Source organism: Erithacus rubecula (genome assembly GCF_903797595.1).
Source record: "Erithacus rubecula genome assembly, chromosome: 28".
In the NCBI taxonomy this organism is placed as follows: domain Eukaryota; kingdom Metazoa; phylum Chordata; class Aves; order Passeriformes; family Muscicapidae; genus Erithacus; species Erithacus rubecula.
Window position 1 is genome coordinate 3,259,957 of NC_136680.1, and position 8,062 is coordinate 3,268,018.

General features: G+C 46.8%; 1 protein-coding gene across 1 annotated transcript in view; it reads left to right on the top strand.

Annotated features, from left to right (window-relative positions):
* Window positions 1-8,062, top strand: part of PIK3R2 (phosphoinositide-3-kinase regulatory subunit 2) — a 154,396-nt gene that overhangs the window by 96,754 nt on the left and 49,580 nt on the right. The gene's annotated exons all lie outside the window — the stretch shown is intronic.

The following is an 8,062-nucleotide window of genomic DNA, read 5'->3' on the forward strand; positions in this document are numbered from 1 at the left end:
CCGACAGCAAGTGGGGTTTGGGGTGAATTTGGGGGATATCGGTGAAAGGCTGCGGGCCCGGCACCCGCTGCTTCCCTGCTCTGGGTGCGGATCCGGGGGGTGCGGTGGGGATGAGGGGAGAAACAGCAGCAGCGCCCGTGACATAAAATAAAAAAATTATAAAATAAAAAATAATAAAATAATAATCTATGGACAAACAGACCGAGCCCGGTGCTGGGAACCTGAGAGAGGTTCGGGGGTGCTCCCAGGGCTGGAGCCCCTCTGCTCTGGAAGAGAAGAGAAGAGAAGAGAAGAGAAGAGAAGAGAAGAGAAGAGAAGAGAAGAGAAGAGAAGAGAAGAGAAGAGAAGAGAAGAGAAGAGAACGAGAAGAGAACGAGAAGAAGAAGAGAAGGAGAAAGAGAAGGATAAAGAGAAAGAGAAGAGAAGAGAAGAGAAAGAAAAGAAAGGAGAAGAGAAAGAGAATGAGAGGAAGAGGAAAAGAAGAGAAGGCTCCAGGGAGGGCTCAGAGCCCCTGGCAGGGCCTAAAGGGTCTCCAGGAGAGCTGGAGAGGGACTGGGGACAAAGGATGGAGGGACAGGACACAGAGGGAATGGATTCCTACTGAAAAAGTGGGATTTAGGTGGAATGTGGGATGGAATTGGTCCCAAGGGTGGGCAGCCCTGGCACAGCTGGATCCCTGGGAGTGCCCAAGGCCAGGTGGGATGGGGATCCACTCCCCACATCCTGTCCTGTTTTATTTTATCAATGAAACCCAGCACAAGCCCTGGGTTGCTCTCACATTTTTTGAATGCAGGTGCTGCCAAGGAAAGCAGCATTTTTTTATAAAGCTTTACGAAATATCTTTCTTTGTGGGGTTTTATGGGGTTTTCCCCTACAGGTAAATTCAGCAGAATCACCACCACTTGCTCTGAAAAATCCCCATGAGGAATTCCACAATTTCCAGGATCACCTTCCTGACATGCAATAAAAAAACCCAACCTTTTATGATGTATTTTTTTTTTTTTTCTGCAACGTTTTTTGAAAATATGTCCCAGCCTCAGCCAAGGAAGTGTGTGGAATTTGTACCCATGGAGACTCCAATAACACAGCCTGCTCCAAACACCACAGGATTATTACTTTTCTTACCTAACACTTTGGGAAAGGAGTTACTGGAAAAGGAAGTGACTGAGAGCAGCAATATAAATTGGAGACACTGGTTAGCATGTGGTCCATCTGCAAATTTGGGCTTGCTGTTCCTGATTTTGGGAGATTACCATGAAAATTACACTGGAAAAATTCATGGAGTTGTGTGTCTGACCACCATGGATGCACTGAGTAAGCTTTTGAGAAGCTCCTGAGAAAAATAATTTTTATTTTTAATGGGTTGTAGATGCTTAAGACATAGATATTTTAAAATAATAACTTTTAGGTGAAATAAAATGAAACAGAGGTGGAATAGTTTTTATAAAATCACCTAGTACACCTAAACATCCACCTTTACTGCTGGAATCTTAGACCAGATTAATAGATTTGCCTTAAAAACTCCTGATATGTTTGAAGCTTGTTCTCATTCCTTCCCTCAATCTCTTGTTTTACAAATCAAGCAATCCTCTGGTTTTCCCACTGGAAAATCCCAGACCTTTCCTAAAAACACTCAATAAACAGCAATTTTTTTAATCCTATGGTCACTTATTCCTGCTTGAGCACCGTGCATTGGGTTTGGCCACACTGGATGACACCAGGCTGATTTTGAATTAACACTCAAATTTACCAGGAGCTGAATGAAATTCCTCAGTCCTCTCCCCTCTATTATCTCCAATGTGTTATTGCATCTCTGTTATCACTTTATTTCAAGGCACAATTCCCCACTGAACAGCATCCATTCCTCTGGAAAATAAATATAAACCACATTTGGCCGTGCTCCTGTTCCTCCCAAAATGCCAATTACTGCCTGAAACCCAAAGCACGGGTGACAACAACACCCTGAAATCCAAATTCAACCCCAAGCACCAGCCCAGCACTGCCCAGGCCACCATCAACCCTGTCCCCAAGTGCCACAGCCACAGATTTTTTTGAACACTTGATAATACTTAAAAGTTTTGGTAATGCTGAGCACAGCACCTTTGGGAAACCCTGGAGTCAGAGGGAATCACCAGATTGTCATTTTTAATTAAGGACCTGCCTTAATGATCTGCTTGTGCCAAGATGATCACTGGGATTAATTTTTCTTTGTTTTTTCCAGCCTGTTCATGAGCCAGATCTCTCACACAAGGGCTGGGGGAAGGAGATTAATTTCAAAAAGTTGTAAAGAATGGTAAAGAATGAGAAGTTTGATTTTTCTCTCCCTTCTCTTTTCTCCCAGAGGAGCAGCTCGCTGCAGCTGTCTGTGCTACCCACAGGAGGGCACATTCCTCAAAGCAATCTGGAATTCAGCTCAAACCAAATCCCACCCAAAAAGATCTCACTGATTGACTTGATTTCACTAAAGGGAGGTTTTGACAGAAAAATTGTGTTCTGATGAAAGCAAGTTCCTTGTAAAGGTAGCAGGATCCTTTGAAATATTGTGTTATTCCATGAAAAACACTCTTGTTTTGGGTGCTGGAAATGAAACCTGAAATGAAACGATTCCTTTGAATTGTTTCCTGTGTGAAAAAAAAAAAAATTCCAGAGGGTTAAAAGTGAAAGAAACAATAAAATTGCCTTTGGAATTTTTGCTTAAAGAAAAAACTTGCTTGTTTTAAATGGGTGCAGAGAGCACTTTCCTACCTGGGAGATTTCTGTGTCAGCTCCCCCCTTTCTTGGAGGTGTTTTCCAGCCCTAATGATTCTGGGATTCTCTCCACACTGTGTTTTAATTCTGAGTGAGCTCAGTGCAAAACATTTGGAGTCTGAACTGGTGCCTGTGTGTGTCCCCTGTCCCACAGGAGCAACAGCACCATCCCATGCAGGTTATGAGCATCATCCCACCTGTGATCATGGATTTTCCCTTTAATAAATCAGCAGTTTAATTAAATTAAACTTCAGGATCATTTCATTCACAATCCTTTTAATTTGTGGTGCACATAAATAAGCCCTGGTTTTGCAGGTAGGGGGGTGCACTTAGGAATTAAATCTCCATTTAATCTCCATTCCAGCTACTTCCAAGGAAATTCCAGTGGGTCTGGTGCAAGCTGCAGCTTTTCCTTCAGGGAGCTCTTGGGCACAGCTGTGGGTGAGCTCCTGCTCCAGCCACAGCCCCAGGGCTGTGTTTTCTGCATCACAAACCCCTGACCTTGCTGCTGCTCAGACAACAACATTCTCCAGAGCTTTTGGCTTCACTTGAGAGGAGAAATCTGTTGAGTGTGGCTGTGCCAAGGCCACTCTGGAATTTCCCAGTGGCACTTTACCCTGTCCTGCTCTGCCCACGCCTCTCCCCAGCAGGACAATGAATTCCAGGCTGTTATGGAATGCTCTGTCCTGTCCTGGCCAGTGAAAAAGCATTTTTTTCCTTCAGCCTTGCCCAGCCTGGAAGCAAACAGGTGAGTGCTGAAGGTGGGAGAAGGAAGAGTGGATGTTCAGCCCTTCCCCTGCTCTTTTTTCCTGTCTCCCTTCCCTGGCAAAGATTTCCCTGCACAACACAGGATTTGGGAAGGTCACTCTTCCCAACCTCACATCTTCCCCCTAACAAGTTTTTAGCACAGCTAAACCCCCAAATACTCTCTTTTCCCCCACCCTGGATATTTCCTTTTACAGGATTTCAAGGACCAAGCATTTATCTGCAGTTTTATCTGTTTGGTTTGGCCGTAGCTGCCTGGAAATTCCACAAAAAACACTGGATAAAGTCATGGAAAAAAACCAGTGGCAGTGGGGTTTTTGTGTGCCACTCCCAGCAGTGAGCTGCAGCCTCCTGAGCCCACAGGAGGAGGATGTGTCCACAATTTGGGGGTAATCAAGTGCAGTTATATTGATATGACTGAATCTACTCAGCTTTTGTCAACAGAGCTTCTGCACAACATCTGTGCAATGAAACCCTCAGTGAGTGAACAGCCCCTGGGCAGGGTTTAAATGGAATTTCTGCACAAAGCACAGGTTTTCTGAGCTGGAATCAGGCTCCTCTCATTTCCCAGATAACCACATGTGCTGAAACAGGAGCCTTGAGGGAGTGGTGGACAGGATCAAAGTGAAGCCCTGGGGTGGGAAGGGGACACAAAATCAACAACACACATGGTGGTGGCACCTTCAGCACCTGCATGGCAGCAAAGAGGAGCCCCTGGGACACCTGGAGAGTGCCCTCTGTGCTTCTCCTCCTCACACTGCTGCTCCAGACCCTTCCCCAGCTCCCTCCCCTTCCCTGGACCCTCAATGTGCTTCTAACCATGAAGGGCACAAAACAGGAGGATTTGAGGTGTGACCCCAGCACAGGGGACAGTCACTGGTCCTGCAGGCCACTGGCACAAGCCTGGTCTTCTTGGCCCCCTGGGCACTGCTGGGAGCTTGGAGTCTGAATATGGAGCAAACAGGTTTGGTTTGTTGACATAGGGGAGCTCAATATCCTTGTGGCTGTATCTTAAAGCTGTTTTACTTGGGTGAGTTTATGTTTAAAAACCACAGAAAATGATTAAGTGGCCCTGTGGATTATTAACATTTTTGGGCTGAATTGCAGGTGCAGAGGTCTTGCTGCTCAGTCAGCCATCAGCAGGGGGTTGTCAGCTTGTGCTGTCCCCTGCAGTGGCACCTGGCTGGTGTCACCGAGGGACAGAGCTCATTTCCTGTCTCTGGTTACACATTCATCCTTTCCTGTCACAGCACAGCTTCTGCTCTGCCTGGCAAACATTGTGACACCACTGCCACAAAGTCCCTTGGCTTGGCCATGGGGAAGCATCCATTGCCCTCCAGCAGCCAGAGAAAAGAAAATTCCATTTTTACTGGAGTTCTAGAGGTGCAATTGGATTTTTTTTTTCTGAGCTGCTGGAAACAACTCTTCTCCATGCAACTTCTGTTTCCATCTCATTTTAGAGCAAATGGCTTTCCAGTAAATTCTTTCCCAAAACTGGCACTACCTGTGGGCATAGACAGTGTTGCAGTTTAGGTTTAAGTTGAAAGTTCAGGGGATATAGGCATGGCCTCTGAAGTGAGGTGATATCTGACATCAAACTAAATAATTATACAGCCAAGAAATCCTAATTCTCTGCTGCTTTTCAGGCTTTATAAATATGTATTCCACACACTACACTTTGCATATTGCACAAACAGCCTTTGCCCGTTCTGTGTTGTTCCAAAATCCATGAGTGTGCAGTTTTTAAAAAAATTTGAAAGGAGTTTATGTCCATGACAGGCCAGGGTAAACAGTTTTTGCCTTGTTTTATTTATGAGAATTGCAGAATAGTCATTTAATCAGAGATAGAGGCAGATAAAGGTCAGTTATCAGCTGCTGTGTCCTGATGATGAATCCTTGGCTTTGCTGATTTATGACAGTTGAGAGTTGGATATTAATCTAAAGCATAATTTGGTGGGGATTTTAGTGTGTGTGTGTTTTTGTTGTGCTTGGATGCTTTTAGGCTGTGGGGGTTTTTTGGGGTTTTCCAGTATTTCCCACACCTATTTGCTCTAGACCCTTCCACATGACCAGAAAAGATGTTGCAAGTCCTTGACAGTAAAGACACGATGAGAAATTTAAGTCTGGAAATGACTCAGGTATAAAAAGACTCTTCTGCTTCTCTTCTGCCTGTGACCACATGGTTTCCAGCCTGTTTCCTCATCACATCCATCTTCTCTTCGTGTCCAGTTTCAAGTGGAAATTGCTGAAATATTTTATTGCCCCCCACGCCCCGTTATCTTCCAAGTCAAGGTCCTGTGGTGCAACAGCTTGGGTTGAGTCACTCACCACCAGCAACTCTGGAGCTGGAAATTAGGGAGTGTTATCAGAGGAGTCCTAGCCCAGAATAGCACCCAGATCCAGTGCCAGGGCTGGTGATAAAAGTGAAAATTATGTAACTGTGTTGGGTAATTCAGATGGGCAGACAGGGCTTGTTCCATAGGGGAACCATTCAGCTGAAGAAGAAACCAATTTCCACTCTATGTGTCCACAGCTGCACGAAGAGATGATGCTTTCCTTGAGGAAAGAACCTGCAAATGGAAATTTCACTGGGTGATGTTCTGTAGGGCACAGGAAAGCTGTGGCTGAGGGGAAGAAGCAGCAGCCAGCCCATGTCTCACTACCAAACCTGTGCACCAGAGTTCCTGCCCTCAGTGATGTGATTTACATGCACAAATCCAGAATCCCACAGCCCCAATCTGCATTTATCTCTTGTGAGGGACAGCTCTGTCCCTGCTGGCATCTCCCCCTGCCTCACCATGTGAAATACCTGGAAATGTCCAGAAAATGAAGGCATAGTGGAATTATTTAAGTTGGAAAAGACCCTTAAAATCACTAATAATCTAACACTGGCAGCCCCCCAATAAACCATATCCCCAAGTGCCACATCTCCACATCTTTTAAACACCTCCAGAGGTGTGTCTACACTTGGGAAAAAGTGACTTTTATCACAGAGGTAAAAATCTGTAACATCCCAGCACAGAAAACCCAGTCACTGCTGTAACTCACCCAAGATCATGAGCTGAAGGTTTTGTGTGTGTTCTCACCAAAGCTTTACCAAGGAGCCAAATGGATTCTGTGGAGATCTTGGTCCTCCCCTCGAGGCTGTGGATCCTCCCTCAGCCCTCTCTTCTGTTGACTAACAGAGATGCTCCAGACTCCTCAGCATCTTTGTGGCTTCTGCTGGATTCTCTGCAGCAGCTCCTTGTCTTTCTTGAACCGTGGAGCCAGAACTGGATACTGGGCACTGCTCCAGGTGTTCCTCACCAGGACCAAGGGGCAGGATCACTCCTGCCCTGCTGCCACACTCTTCCCAATGCCCCAGGGTCCCATTGTCCCTCCTGCAGCTGTAATTCCCTCCCAGGTATTTCTCTGCAGCTTTCCACTGGGTCACCCCCAACCTGTCCTGCTCCTGGTTCCTTCATTTTCCTGGAGCTGCTGGGGCCCCCTGCTCAGGAACTGAGAGCCCTGTGGCTCCACAGGAGTTAATCCTGGCAAACACAGAGCCAGCAGAGGAGCTGTTTGACCAGCCATTCTGGTGCATTTGCTATTTCAAGCTCAACAACTCCTGGTTTGTTTAGAAAGGGCTGTGCTGTGTTATCACCAATCAATAATAACTCCCAGCTATCAGCCCCTCTCCTGCCTGTGCCTGAGGACCACCTGTGCTCATCTCTGCTCTTCAGCACCACCGTGGTCCCCTTTGGCCCCAGAGCCAGCAGGAGTTCAGCAAACAGCACAGGATTTACCTTGGGAGTGATGCAACCTCAGTTTGATGGACAAGGACACAGGCAGCACATGAAAAACAGCGAGCCCAAGGTAATTTGATGGCTCAGGGAATGGCCAAAAATAGACCTGGTGACTCCTGTCACTCGAGTTAACCTTTGGGCTTTGCCCCTGGAGCTCTCCTTGGTTCACAGGGAATTATATGCCCCTCATCAACACAGCAGGTCCTGGCTGAGGACCAGGGTCAGGAATCTGAATTTAACAGATCTCACCAACTTCCAGGCTGCTCTTCAAAATAAATTCACCACGTGAGTGAGAATGGAGCCACCTTGGAGGGGCTGCAGAGAGGAGGAGGTGAGACAGCTGGGGAGAGGTGGGGACACTGGGGAGCTGCAGGGGAAAGCTCAGAGTTCAGGAGGTGGAAACAGCCAGCACAGCAAGAACTGGAGCTGCCTGGGCCAGGGGACAGCACAGGGCTCCCCAGGCTGCCTTGGCCCTCCTGTCCTGCTCTGCTGGGCTGTTTTACAGCTGCAATATCAGCACTGCTCTGTCCTCTGCAGCTGCAGCCTGACCTTCTGCCAGGAGCTTCCCCAGCTACATATTCCTTAGCTTTGCTCATCAGCTGAGTGGTGTGAACCAACTCCCTGTGTGAGTGGGGAATGTCTCTGGGTAGTGGAAGGAGGCAGAGAAGAATTCACAGGGAAAAAAAAAACAACAGTGGCTTGGAACTCTTGGTCTCCACCAGGAAAATAGCAGCAATAATTCATTTCACAGATACAACTGTTTT